Source organism: Solanum dulcamara, chromosome 8 (assembly GCF_947179165.1).
Source record: "Solanum dulcamara chromosome 8, daSolDulc1.2, whole genome shotgun sequence".
Lineage (NCBI taxonomy): Eukaryota > Viridiplantae > Streptophyta > Magnoliopsida > Solanales > Solanaceae > Solanum > Solanum dulcamara.
The window spans coordinates 32460305-32475026 of NC_077244.1; positions in this window are offsets into that span (position 1 = coordinate 32460305).

Genomic DNA, 14722 nt, shown 5'->3' on the forward strand with positions numbered 1-14722 from the left:
TGCTCACTCTTTTTGGGCGATTGAAATGGGGACCTAGAGGCCTGTACCTGCTGACCCTATGGACCCTACTGACTCTAGTATTTGCAATGACTAATAGTAGGATACTCCCTAGAAAAATGGCTTACCATACCACACTCATAGCATGACCCTCTAAATAACCCCCCCCCCCCCCCCCGTGATATTCCAACTGAACCTAAATAGCCACTATGGCCTAAATACCCAAAAGTCTAACCCCGAGAAGACTGACCCGATGTTTGGCTGCATTGACTGCTAGTACCTACTGATCCACCATCGATAAGTTGTAAGGCTTCCTGGACTGGTCTACTAGGTGGATACTGTTGGGGATGACTTCTAACAAAAGAACCCCTACCATGCGACTGGCGTTAACTAAAACTGCCCTAGCGGTGAGGCTTTTTGTCACTGCCTCCATAGGCCTAATAATATATAGTCTCAATGGTACAGGCATGATCTACTATCCTGTAACACTGGTGTGGCCACGAATCCAGGTGGAGGTTAGGCTAGATTCTCCTCTTTTGGATGAGGCTCGAACTGCTCAACCTCTATATTCGACTCTGGCACTTGTGTTATGGCCTGAGCTCTACATCATCCTCTGTGTCGACCTGGATCCCTACCCTAAGTGGAGGCTCTATCTGTAGGCGCAAGGGGTCCTCATCCACCGCAAGTAAATCTCATCCTCTCCATCTAGAAAGAGTAAAATAAATAGGATTTAGAGGTGTTCATCATCATTAGTACACGATTAGAAACAAAAATAGTGAATTAATTCCTAACAATGCATTATAGCCTCTTGAAGATTGGATACGGATGTCATCGTATCGATTCATGGGACTCTACTATACACATGCTCCTGTAATAGTGAGACCGGTGAAACTAAGCTCTGACACCACTCTATCACGACCCGAATCAAAGCCATGATGGAACCTAGTATAACCCTTGAGTAAGCAAGAAAAACCCAAGTCAAGCAGAAGTCAAATCTCAATCTAATTAAATAATTAATAACATAAAAAAGTGGAAGCAAAAAGAATATAACAAAATAAAAGTTGGGCTAGGGTATAGATATGTAAATACAATACAAAATATTGTGACCAAAAATAACGAACTGGCACTAGACTAAACCCCGGACCTAGTATAACCTATACAAGAGCTATAAACTACAAAAGCTGATAATATATATAAATATACAACGCAGAACTGATTGTCCAAAATAAAAAATATAAGTCAGAGAAAAAGAGGGAATGTAGCAAGTTTCTAAATGCTGAGAGCTCACCATAATTCGGATCTGGCACAGTTATGGATGATCAAGCCCGCATTGATGGTGGCTCAAATTGGGAGTTGCATCAAAAAGATGCAGGAGTTGGGTACTTAGTAGGCATCATAGGCCGACCGAGCTTACAAAGAATAAATATATAATAAGCAGCATGATGATACTAATAATAACAAGAGAGAAGCATAACACTCCGACTACAGGGAAAGGGGGTAAGAAAAGATCATACAGTAGTCAAATAAATTCAACCAATCATGTAAATACATAATTGATCTCAACTCCTAAAATACCAGAAGAATACACAAATGTAAACTCGTAGTTATGACTCAAATATCCTCCAAAAGTATCACGAAGTACTCGGAATTCACACCTCGAGCTTCTCAGTAATAATAATAATAATAACCCGAATATGTATCAACGGGTTGCCTAAAATTCACACCTTGAGCTTCTCAATAATAATAGTAATAATAATAAACAAAATATTTATCAACGGGCTACCCGGAATTCATACCTCAAGCTTCTCTATAATAATAGTAATAATAATAACAACTCGAAATATGCATTGATGGGCCGCCTAACATTCACTCCTCGAACTTCACAATAATAATAGTAATAATAATAACCTCGAAATATACATCAATGGGCCGCTCGAAATTCAAACGTAGATCTTCACAATAATAGTAATAATAATAGTAACTAAAATATGTATCAATGGGCCCCCCGGAATTCACACCTCGAGCTTCTCAACAATGAAATGACATAAATAAAATATCACTGGTATTTCCTTAATAAAATCCTTACCTTTATTCATCAACCAAAAGTTTTAATCTCATCATTTTATTCTTTCTTTAGAGGGTTATTAACATTGTCAAGGCAAATCAATACAAATAGTATGTCAAAATCATATATCATTTAAATAGAGTAAGATCCCGTCAAGTCACCAAATCTCTAACCTGAGACTCTGGTGTATTGAAAGAACTGCCTCGAGCCTAACATTTTAATATCATAAGAAAACAAGGCATAATCATAAGTGTCATGACCCAAATATGGGCCATGATGACGCCTACTATAACCCCTGAGTAGGTGAGCCAAACCCAAGACAAGCGAAAAACAAATCTCAATCTAATAAAATAATCGATAACATAAGAAGGCGAAAGCAAAATAATCTAACCAAAGAAAAGTCGTGCTAGGGTATAGATATGTAAGTACGATACAAAATATACAAAAGGCCCGATAGTGACCAAAAGAAATGACAAACTAACACTAGACCAACTTCGGACCTGGTGTCACCCAAACAAGAGCTACTAAGTACAAAAGCTGACAATATGTATAAATATATAATACAGATCTGATTGTCCAAAATAAAAAATACAAGTCAGAGCAAAGAGGGAATGTAGAAAGTATCTGAACGTTGAGAGCTCACCACAATCCAAATTTGGCACCACTACGGATGATCAGGCGCGTACAGGGGGTGGCTCGAACAGGGAGCTTCATCAAAAAGATGCAGAAGTGCAGTATGAATACCAAATCACGGGGCTCTCAGTAGGCATCACAGGCTGACTGAGCTCAGAAAAATTAAATATATAAAAAGCAGCACAATGATATTAATAAAAATATGAGAGAAACATAAAACTGCACTACTAGAAAGAGGGTACAGGAAAATCATATGGTAGTCAAATCAATCCAATCAAAAAGATAGCCACGTTAATATCCACAACCCAAAATATTTAAGCAATGAAAGAATGAAAGTAGTATATATGGATCAATATCTTCCAAAAATATCATGAAGCACCCGAAATTCACGCCTTGAGCTTTACAATAATAATAGTAATAATAGTAATCCGAATATGTATCATGGGTCGCCTAAAATCAACCAAAGATCTTGAAATTTCTATTTTTATTCTTTCTTTAAAAAGGGATTTTAACACCGGCGAGGCAAATGAATACAAACAGTATATCAAATCTCATATATTACTCATATGAGACTCCAGTGTGCTGAAAGCATGGCTTTGGGCCCAACATATCAGTATCATAAGCTACCAAGGCATGAACATAGGCCAAAATTCTCAAAAAGTGACCAACCTACACCAAACAAGTCAAGAAAGTGGCATCCTAAGTTCGAATAACTTAGGATCAATTTTTATGGATCCTAAATGATATAAACAAGTCAAGAAATCACTTATACTAAGGACCCAACGACTAAAACCCCAAAGTAGTCACTAACAATGATCATCATTTCCAAACTCTCAATTGAATATCAACACATAAATCGTCATCCTAATCATGCATTACTACTCAAAATATACCAATTCTAACCAAGCCAAGTCTAAAAAGAGTAAGCCATAACCTACCTTAGCACTGAAACCACACCCAAACCTCTAAACTTGGGTCTTTCCTTTCTAGGCCACCTCCAAACGATGCCACTCTATCAAATTATCAAAGAAACACATCAAAACGAGGCCAATGATACCCATATTGATATAATTAAAACAAAACTAAAATTTGGTCAAAATCGACATTGGGACCTTTACACGAAATTGAGAAACCAATTCCATCACAAGGTTCCAAGTAGCTCAAGGAACTTATGCCCCAAAAATGGGAAAATTCTGAGCACTAGAAGAGTTTAAATAATCCCACCAAATTCAAGCCTTAGAATTATCAAAAATGCAAAAAACAAAAAGGGCAATGTACCTCAAAGAAAGCCTTTGCTCCTAATTATCAACATACCTATGGATTCCTCTCGAAAATCTATGCACTTTATCCCTTTAAATCACCCAAATCGCCGAAATATAGAGAGAAAAATCGAGGTTGGAAGTTTGGCCTCAAATATGAATAAGAAAACAAAAATAGGTCTATGATGTCACTTTAGCGAGCCCCCGGTGTTCGCTTAAGCGACCACCTTAGAGAGGCGGGGGTCACTTTAGCGACAACAGGTCTCCTAATCAATAGTTTCTTTCGTGATATTTGGTAGCTTTAGCGACACCCGGTCTTGCAGCTGGGTTGCTTTAGCAACACTTGCTTTAGCGACCAAGAGTCGCTTTAGCGACGGCACTAGGTGTTGCTGGTGCAATTTGATCTTGCCATGCAAAATGCTTTGATGGGGTGTTCTGAATTTGTTCGAAACCTAGTGTGCACAAATAAAATATACTATCCAACTAGAAACAGCATTTCAAACTCAATGGAATTGATGGATTTTCCAACAGAGGTCGTTTTGATAAAATGTTGACCCAAGCAAAAGATTTTTCAAGGCAAACACATAAAATGCATAAACGGCCAAAAACTCATTCCGATCACCTTGGGAATTGAACCAAAAGTTGTTCTAGACCAAACTTGGAATTTTAGAGTTAACCGCGCTGACAGAATTTTCAGCCTAGCGCATTAACTAAAAATGTTGACCAAAGTCAAACTTGGCCAAACTTTAAAGTTAAAACGGCAAAACCACCTAAACTCAAAACGAAGACTCAAAAACCCAAACCAACCTTTGTCCTAGACCAAAATGGGCCTTCTAGAGCTGATGGAACTGTCGAAATTCTCATACAATGCCCAAAACTCTGTCTATTGACTAAAGTTAACACTCTCAAACCTTAATCATCAAAAATGACCAAACCACCTCAAAACTCAAACTACTACCTTGGGGAGCATGCCACCCATCCTAACCTCACATAAGAGCTATAAAAAAGTTACGTGAAGTGGTAAAATGGTAAAAATACATAAAAGCACAAAAACAATCTTGGAGGCCATTATAACATCCACTACTAAAAGGACTTTTATCCTTGAAAGTCAAGGGAGAAAGGTACCTAGTGCCTCAAAAAGATGAGGATATCGGGTTTGCATGTTCTGCTCGGTCTCCCAAGTAGCCTCCTCGACCGGATAATGCCCCCATTGGACTTTCATCAATAGAATCTCCTTAGACCTCAAATTCTAAACCTTTCTATCCAAAATATCTACAAGCTCCTTCTCAAAGGCTAAGGACTCATCAAACTGGACCGAATCCCACTGAAGTACGTGAGACTCATCTGGAATATACTGTCGCAATAATGAAACATGGAATATAGGGTGAACACTTGATAGTATTGGGGGCAAGGACAACTTATAAGTTATCTCCCCTACTCGTATCAAGATCTCAAAAGGGCTAAAAAACCTGGGGCTAAGCTTACCCCCTCCTCTCGAATCTCATCATGCTTCCTTCATGGGAGACACCCGTAAGAATACTCGGTCTTCAACCATGAACTCCAAAGGTTGCACTTTCTAATTATCATAACTCTTCTGCCTAATTTGGGAAATACGGAGCCTCACTTGAATGATACAAACTCTGTCCATCGACTCATACAGAAAATTAGTGCTCCAAGGCCTAATCTCAAAGGCATCAAACCAGCCCATTGGGGAATGACATCACCTACCATATAATGCCTCAAAGGGTTCCATCTTAATGCTTCAATGATAGCTATTATTATATAAAAAATATGTCAAAGCCAAGGACTGATCCCACTGACCTCCAAAATTAATAACATAGGCTCGTAGCATATCCTTCAAGACCTGAATAGTTCTCTCTAAATAACTATCGGTATGGGGGTGGAAGCTTGTGCTGAGCTCGACTCTAGTACCCAACTCCTTCTATATAGATCCCTAGAAATGAGAAGTGAACTGACTAAAACGGTCTAAAATGATAGAAAATAGAACCCTAGGCAATCGGGCTACCTCTCGAATATAAGTCTGAGCCAACTTATGTGATGTGTAGGTAGTCTGGACTAGTAAGATGTAAGCAAACTTGGTCAATCAATCTATGATAACCCAAATAAAATCAAAACCTCGAGAGGTACTTGGTAAACCCACTACAAAATCCATAGCTATCTGCTCTAACTTCCACTCTGGAATGGGTAGTCGTTGGGTCAAACCACCTGGCCTCTACTACTCGAACTTAACTTGATAATAGTTCAAGCACCTAGCCATAAAAGCTAAAATGTCTCACTTCATCCCACACAACCAGTAATGCTACTGTAGGTCGTGATACATCCGTCCCAAGATGAATGGAAATTCTAGAACAATGGGCCTTTTCAAGGATGAGCCTGACTAGATCTCCAACTCCAGTAACATAGATACGACCCTCAATCCTCAAAATGTCCTCTGGATCTAAGGTCTCCTTCTTATCCTCCCCGTTGAGTACCTTATTATGAATCACCATCATCTCTGGGTCCTCAAACTTCTATGCCCGAATCTGCTCCATTAAGGATGGCCTAGCCTTTACATAAGTAAATACCCTACCCAGCTCAGAAACATCAAGACGAACTATCTGGTTAGCTAAGGAATGAATGTCTGAAGCTAGAGGCTGCTCCTCAACTGATAAGAATGCCAAACTCCCCATACTCACCGCCTTCCAGCTCAAAGCATTTGCTACCATTTTCCCTTGCCCAGGTGATAGAGAATGGTGACATCATAGTCCTTCAATAACTCCAACCACCTATGCTGTCTCAAATTAAGGTCCTTCTGGATGAATATGTACTGAAGACTATGGTGGTCCGTGTAAATCTCACAATGAGATCCATACAAGTAAAGCCTCTAAATCTTTAATACGAAGACTACCGCTGCCAACTCTAAACCATGAGCGGGGTAGTTCCGCTTATGCACCTTCAACTTGCTAGAAGCATATGCAATAACTCTACCCTGCTACATTAGAACGTAACCCAAGACAACACCTAAAGCATCAGAATACACTATAAATCCTTGTCCTTCAACTAGAAGAGTAAGGATCGGAGATGAAGTCAACAAGGCTTTGTGCTTCAGAAAGCTCACCTCACACTCGTCAGACCACTAGAAATGAACATTGTTCTGAGTCTATCTGGTCAAAGGTGCCACAATAGAAGAGAAGCCCTCCACAAACTATTTGTAATACCCTGCCAACCCGATAAAACTGTGAACCTCGATAAGTAAAGTAGGTCTAACCTAATTACGAACTATCATTATCTTCACTAGATCTACCATAATCCCATCCTTGGACACCACATACCCAACGAATGCCACAGACTCAATCCAAAATTCATACTTAGTGAATTTGACATACAATTATTAATCTCACAAGGTCTGAAGTACTATCTAGAGGTGCTGCTCATGCTGCTATCTGCTTCTAGAGTAGACTAGAATGTAATCAATGAATACAATAACAAAGAACTCCAAGTAGGGCCTGAACACACAGTTTATCAAATCCATAAATGTTGTGGGGCATTAGTAAACCAAAAAGACATGACTAAAAACTCATAGTGCCCTTATCGAGTCTTGAAAGTAGTCTTAGGGATATCTGACTCCCTAATCCTCAACTGGTGATACCCTAATCTCAACTATCTAAGAAAACATTGTTGCACCCTGGAACTTGTCAAATAAGTCATGAATCCATGGCATTGGGTACCTATTCTTGATGGTCACCTTATTTAGCTGCCTGTAATTAATATAGATGCGCAAGGTACCATCCTTCTTTCTCACGAACATAATAGGAGCATCCTATCGATACATATTAGTTTTGATAAACCCCTTACTCAATAGGTCCAGGAGCTACACCTTAGGTTCCCTCAACTCAACTAGAGCCATCCGATACGGTGGAATAGAGGCTGGATGTGTATCCGGTTCAATATCAATGCCAAAATCAATATCACGCTCAAGAGGAAGGCTTGGTAGATCAATGGGAAATACATCAGGGAACTCTCGGACCACCAGAACAAAATCAATAGAAGGAGTATCAACACTAGTGTAATAGACATAAGATAGATAGGGTAGAAACCCCTTCCCCACTAACCGTTGAGCCCTGCGGAAGGAAATCACACCACACAGCATATGACTGACTGCACTTGGCCACACGATCGGAGGAATACTTGGCATGCATAATATAACGATCTTAGAGAATTAATTTAAAATCACATTATGAGTAGACAACCAATCCATGCCTAGAATAAAGTTAAGGTCTACATATCTAGCAAAATTTAGTCCTTTCTGGTATCATACCCCACGATAGTCACCACATAGGACAGATACACTCGATCCACTATTAATGAATTACCTATGGGGGTAGTTACACACATAGTCATAGGAAATGGTTCACATAAAATATCCCATCGAGTAGCACAATGAGAAGACACATACGAGTAAGTGGACCCCGAGTCAAATAAAGCATAGGCAGGCTAATATGTAACACCTCCTAAAAACACTATATATGGTGTTCAAATTCTCGATGCAAATGCTATTGCTTCTTTATTTTAAGAATAACATTTCATAGGTTGGTCTAAATTAGGTTATTCAAATTTCTGAAGAATCCCAACGTCATTACCTACACCTTTTGTGAGACAATATAATAAGTTCTGGAGGATAAGTAGATAAAATAAATTAATCTTTGAAAGACTTGGTGTTGTAACAAAATGGAGTATTTGTACAGAAAAAATCATATCTCATGGTAGGTTTCTCCAAATCAGTTGATTCTTGAATGAAATGAATGGGCACTTCTAGAGCTACAATTCATATGAGATATAAAATCCTAATTAGGAAGTTATTTTGTTCAAATGTAGCTCCGAAAAAGGGTATTCCATAAAAAGAAGATTCATCTCACCAACCATGGAAGATCTAGATTCATTTGACATTATCCATGACATCAATAGTCCTCCATTTGACATCACCCATAACATCAAAATCCTACATTAAATTTTTAATTTTTTTTATAATTATTTTAATTATTGTTAGGTCCCTTATTCACACCTATAAATACCAACCTTATTTCATCATTTTATTCATCAAGTTTTTTCAAGCAACTCTTCTCTCTATATACTTTTTTACTCATTCTCAAAATATAGTTTTAGATTTTAGTAGTATACAAATATTATTCTGGTGATTCATATACTCCGACTAGTATACAAAATGCTCCGATGAGGAGAAAAGGCTAGGATTCAAGAGTGTTTATTAAGTTCTTTGATTCTGAGTAAAGCTTCAAATCTAAGGTATGTGGGTACTGATTCATGGATCCTTTCATCCATGAAGCCCAAATGAATTATCAAAGTCTTCTATTTAACTCAAGCATGAAACTTTATGGGTTTTCATATTGTGATTTCAAATGCATAGATTGTTAAGTATTTGAAATTTAATTACCAATCTTATATTAGCGTATGTAAGGCTTCAATGAGAGTATTCCTTCCAATCTCATGCCTAAAGTATTTTAATTATATGATAACTTATGATTATTTACCCAATTCTTTTCAAGTTTTACTCTAAGGTGTGTGGGTGTTTATCTATGGGTTCTTCCACCCATGTAGTCCAAAATTCTTTCAACTAAATCTCTTGATTTTAAGTAAGATTTTCTTATGGGTAATTCTTATTTCTACTTAATAGTATGAATCATGGTTAAACTAATGATTATTGGTCTATTTTGATGCAAAATGATCTCATGTGTATGAATTGATGGTTTTCAAGTATTTTCCCTATTTAGCTCTTTAAAGGTTCTTCAAATTCATGGTGGGTTGTTTAAAGCATAATTTTTAATTAATGGATTTTAAAGTATTTATGCATATTCATTTACATACATGTTTGAAAGCTGAAGTGAGTTGAAACCACATAGTTTTACTATATTTTCAATGAAGTTTGACTTGAAAGCTTTGACGCCAAATGAATGTTTATGAAAGCAATGTCCATGATCAAAAAGGAGTCTTATGAAATAAAAGAATGATGAAATGCTATGAATGATGGGTTCTTTATACAATACGGACGATTCTTGCATATTTGAATCACCAAATATTTTAATGAGCTATTCTACCTAATATGATATTTTAAATTCTCAAGTTACTATAACTATTTTGAAGTATTAAACTATTACATGGGATTGACTTAGCACTGAATGGGTCATTGAGGTGGGATTCAGTAAGAGAATCCTAGTAGCAACCCATTGTCTTATTAACTATGTGTCAACATAGGAGATCCTCTAGGCTTAGTCTAACGGATCCATGAAAGCCCTTAAAGTTAAAGATAGAGAAATGAATGAAGTTGACAGAGTTCTACTCGGCAAGTAGTCTCCCCAACCAATGTATGGGGATATGTTGGATTCCATGTAATAGCTCGCATGGTCTTAAATATCGGTTATGGTCAACTTCCTACAAAATAAATATTTTAAATGATATCTATCTGATTGACTATGCATGCATTGCATTATATTTCATATTACATAAATGTTTTAATGTTTTTTCAATGTTCATGCATGCCTACATACTTAGTACATTCAAAGTACTAATGCATACTCTTTTGCCTACATGATATCACCATTTAGAGACCGGTGCTCCTCCTCGTTCTCCTCCACGTGGCTAGTTGAGATTTTATTTGAAGGCTACTTTTGGTGAGTTTCCATGTTTTGAGAACAATATTCTTTTGTCTTTCTAGCTTATGATATGTTGACACCTCTAGAAACTCACTATGGCAATTAATTCTAATTTGATTGAGGGTGAGGTAGGGATTTGTCTTAGCCCCCATTAAATCTAAAAGTTAGAGGTATTGTTGGACATATGTAAGTTGAAAATTTACTATTATGGTTTTTGCTTGGTTTTTTAATCATTACCTATGAAAGGCTAAATGAATTCTAAGGCTTGTTTGAGGTACTTTTGGGTTCCTCATTCACCGTGTCATGTCTAGGCCCTAGGCTTGGGTCATGATATGATTAGAGACTGATATCGTACCTTTGATGATGGCAGCTGATGTCTCCACCTCTGGCCTTCCCGAAAAATCATGCATGTGGCTGCATCCACCTTTACCACCTATCCAGCCTGCCTGGGGACCACCCCTAGTACCTTGAGACTCACCTTTACCACCCTAAACACTCTCTCTGGGCAGATAAACTAGGGACCTAGGCCTGAACTTGTTGACCCTGCTGCATCTGGCGTCTGCGATGGCTAATAGTAGGAAACTCCCTAACAAAGTGGCCTATCACACGACACTCTTAGCATGACCCTCTAAATGAACCCTCTGTGATGTCCCAGCTGAACTTGAATGGCCACCATGGCCTAAATACCCATAAGTTTGACCTCGAGAAGACTGATCTGAAGTTTGGCTGCACTGACTGCTGGTACCTACTGATCCACCATCGGTAAGCTATAAAGCTCCCTGGACTAGTCTACTAGGTGGATACTATTGGGGATGACCATTGACAAAAAACACCCTATAATGTGACTGGCGCCCACTGAAACTGCCTTGGCACTAAGGCCTTTTGTTTCTGCCTCCATAGGCCTTACGACGTATAACCTCAATGGTACGGGAATGATCTACTATCTGCAAGAACGAACAGCTCGATGCAACCATCTACTCTTTATCCAACCTTAAAGGAATAGATAGCTCTTTGACAAATTGGCGTACCCATTCCTCCTCCATCGGCATGATCATAGTAGCTTGCCTGGTAAGCTCATGCAATCGAGACTCATACTTTGCAACTGTCATTGATCCCTGTACCAGTGCTTTGAACTCATCTCTCAACCTCTCCCTCAAATTGTGGGCTACATACTTCTCCAAGAAAGCCTCGAAGACTTGAGTCCATGATATCAATGGCAATCCCGTGAGTCTATAGCTGAGATAAGATCTCCACCACTCCTTTGCTGATCCATTCAGCTGTAAAGCTGTGCAATATACCCCATGGGACTCCACCAATCCAAGGTTATGCAACCTCTCCTAGTAACTAACCAAATACCCGTGGACATACTCACCTCGGCACCTGAGAACTTGGGAGAGCCCAAAATGATAAACCTCTCTAACATCTTCTGCTCCTCTGCAGTCATAATTGGCCTAGCTGCTTTGTGCTGAACAACTATAGGAATAGGCTGAATCATCGGATGAGTTGTAGTAGCAGGATATAGAACTGGGGTTTGATCATACTATGCCCCAGCCTGGCCTGAAGTCTATGCCTCTTCTCAGACCTGAGGTCTAGCTAATGTGCTAGGTAGGGTCCTTGCTCGAGACATACCCTCCAAGAAATTGAGGATCCGGGCTAGGGTATCCTATAACCGTGGTGTGTCCATTAATTTGGGTGGGGGCTAGGCTGGATCCTCCTCTGCTAGCTGATGCTCGAACTGCTCAACCTCAATATCTGGCTCCAGCACTGGTGTTGTGGCTTGAGCTCTACCCCGACCTCTATGTCGGTATCGACCTCTACCCTGAGGTGGGACTCTATATGTAGGCATATGGGGCTCTCGTCCACCCCGAGTAGATCTCATCCCCTTCATATGAGAAAGAGTGAAACAATTAGAGTTTAGAAGTGTTCATCAGCGTTAGTGCGCGACCAGAAACAAGAAAAGTGATTTAATTCCTAACAATGTCATATAGTCTCCCGAAGATTGGATACACATGTTTTCGTATTGATCCATGGGACCCTACTAGACACTTTCTTCTGTAATGGTGAGACCAGTGTACCTAAGCTTTGATACCACACTGTCACAACCCAAATCTGGGCCATGATGGCGCCTACTATAACCCCCGAGTAGGCGAGCAAAACCCAAGACAAATAGAAAACAAATCTCAATCTAATTAAATAATTAATAACATAAGAAGACGGAAGAGAAATAATCTCACCAAAGAAAAGTCGGGCTAGGGTATAGATATGTAAATATGATATAAAATATACAAAAGGCCCGATAGTGACCAAAATAATGATAAACTAACACTAGACCAACCCCGGACCTGGTGTCACCCATATAGGAGGTACTAAGTACAAAAGTTGACAACATATATAAATATACAATACAAATATGACTGTCCAAAATACAAAATACATGTTAGAGTAAAGAGGGAATGTAGCATGTCTTTGAATGCCTAGAGCTGACCACAATCTGAATCTGGCACCGCTACGGATGATCAAGCGCGCACTAGGAATGGCTTAAAATAGGAGCTACATCAAAAATATGCAGAAGTGCAGTATGAGTACCAAATCGTGGGGTACTCAGTAGGTATCATAGGTTGACTGAGCTCAGAAAGATTAAATTTATAATAAACAGCACGATGATACTAATAACAATACGAGAGAAACATAAAACAAACCTACTAGGAAGAGGGTACGGGAAGTTCATATGATAGTCAAATCAATCCAACCAAAAAAATAACCACATTAATATCTGCAACCCAAAATATTCGAGCAATGAAACAATGAAAGTAGTAAATATGGATCAATATCCTCCAAAAATATCCTGAAGTGCCCAAAATTCACGTCTCAGGCTTCTTGATAGTAATAGTAATAATAGTAACCCGTATATGTATCATTGGTGGCCCGGAAGTCATCCTTCAAGATTTTCTATAATAACAGTGGTAATAATAACCCGAGATATGAATCAACGGGCCGCCCAGAATTCACCCTTCGAGCTTATCAATAATAATAATAATAACCCGAATATTTATCAGCAGGCCTCCCAGAATTCATGCCTCAAGCTTCTCAATAAGAAATGCCATTAAAATATCACCTGTATTTCCTTAAAATCATTACATTTATTAATCAACCAAAGATCTTGAAATTTCCATTTTTATTCTTTCTTTAAAAAGGGATTTTAACATCAGCAAGGCAAATTAATACAAATGGTATGTCAAATCTCATATATTACGTACCTGAGACTCTAGTGTACCAAAAGCATGGCCTCAAGCATAATATATCAATAGCATAAGCAACCAAGGCATGAACATAAGCTAAAATTCACAAAAAGTGATCAACCAACACCAAACAAGGCAAGAAAGCGACATCCTCAAGAAATCACTTAGACTAAGGACCCAATGACTAAAACCCCAAAGTAGTAACTAACGATGACTATCGTTTCCAAAACTCTCAATGGAATATAAACACTTAAATCATCATACTAATGATGCATTACTACTCAAAATATACCAATTCTAATAAAGCCAAGTCTAACAAGAGTAAGTCATAACCTACCTCAATGGTGAAACCGCACCTGAACTGTTAAACTTGAGTATTTCCTTTCTGGACCGCCTCCAAACAGGCTACTTTATCAAATTATCGAAGAAACATATCAAAACGAGCCCAATGATATCCATATTTCTATAATTAAAAAGGAACTAAAATTGGGTCAAAATTGACATTAGGACCCATGCACGAATTTGAGAAACCAATTCCGTCACACAAAGTCCCAACTAGCTCAAGGAACTTATGCTCCCAAAAATGGGCACATTCTGAGCACCGTAAGAGCTTAAATAACCACCAAATTCAAGCGCTAGAATTGTAAAAAAGGCAAGGGAAAGGGAAATTTACCTTAAAGGACGCCTTTGCTCCTAATTATGAATGTACCAATGGATTCCCCTAGAAAATCTACGCAATTTGTCCCTTTGAATCACCCAAATCGCCCAAATATAGAGAGAAAAATCAAGGTTGGAAGTTTGATCCCAAATTTGAAAAAGACACCAAAAATAAGTCTTTGATGTCGCTTTAGCGAGCCCCTAGTA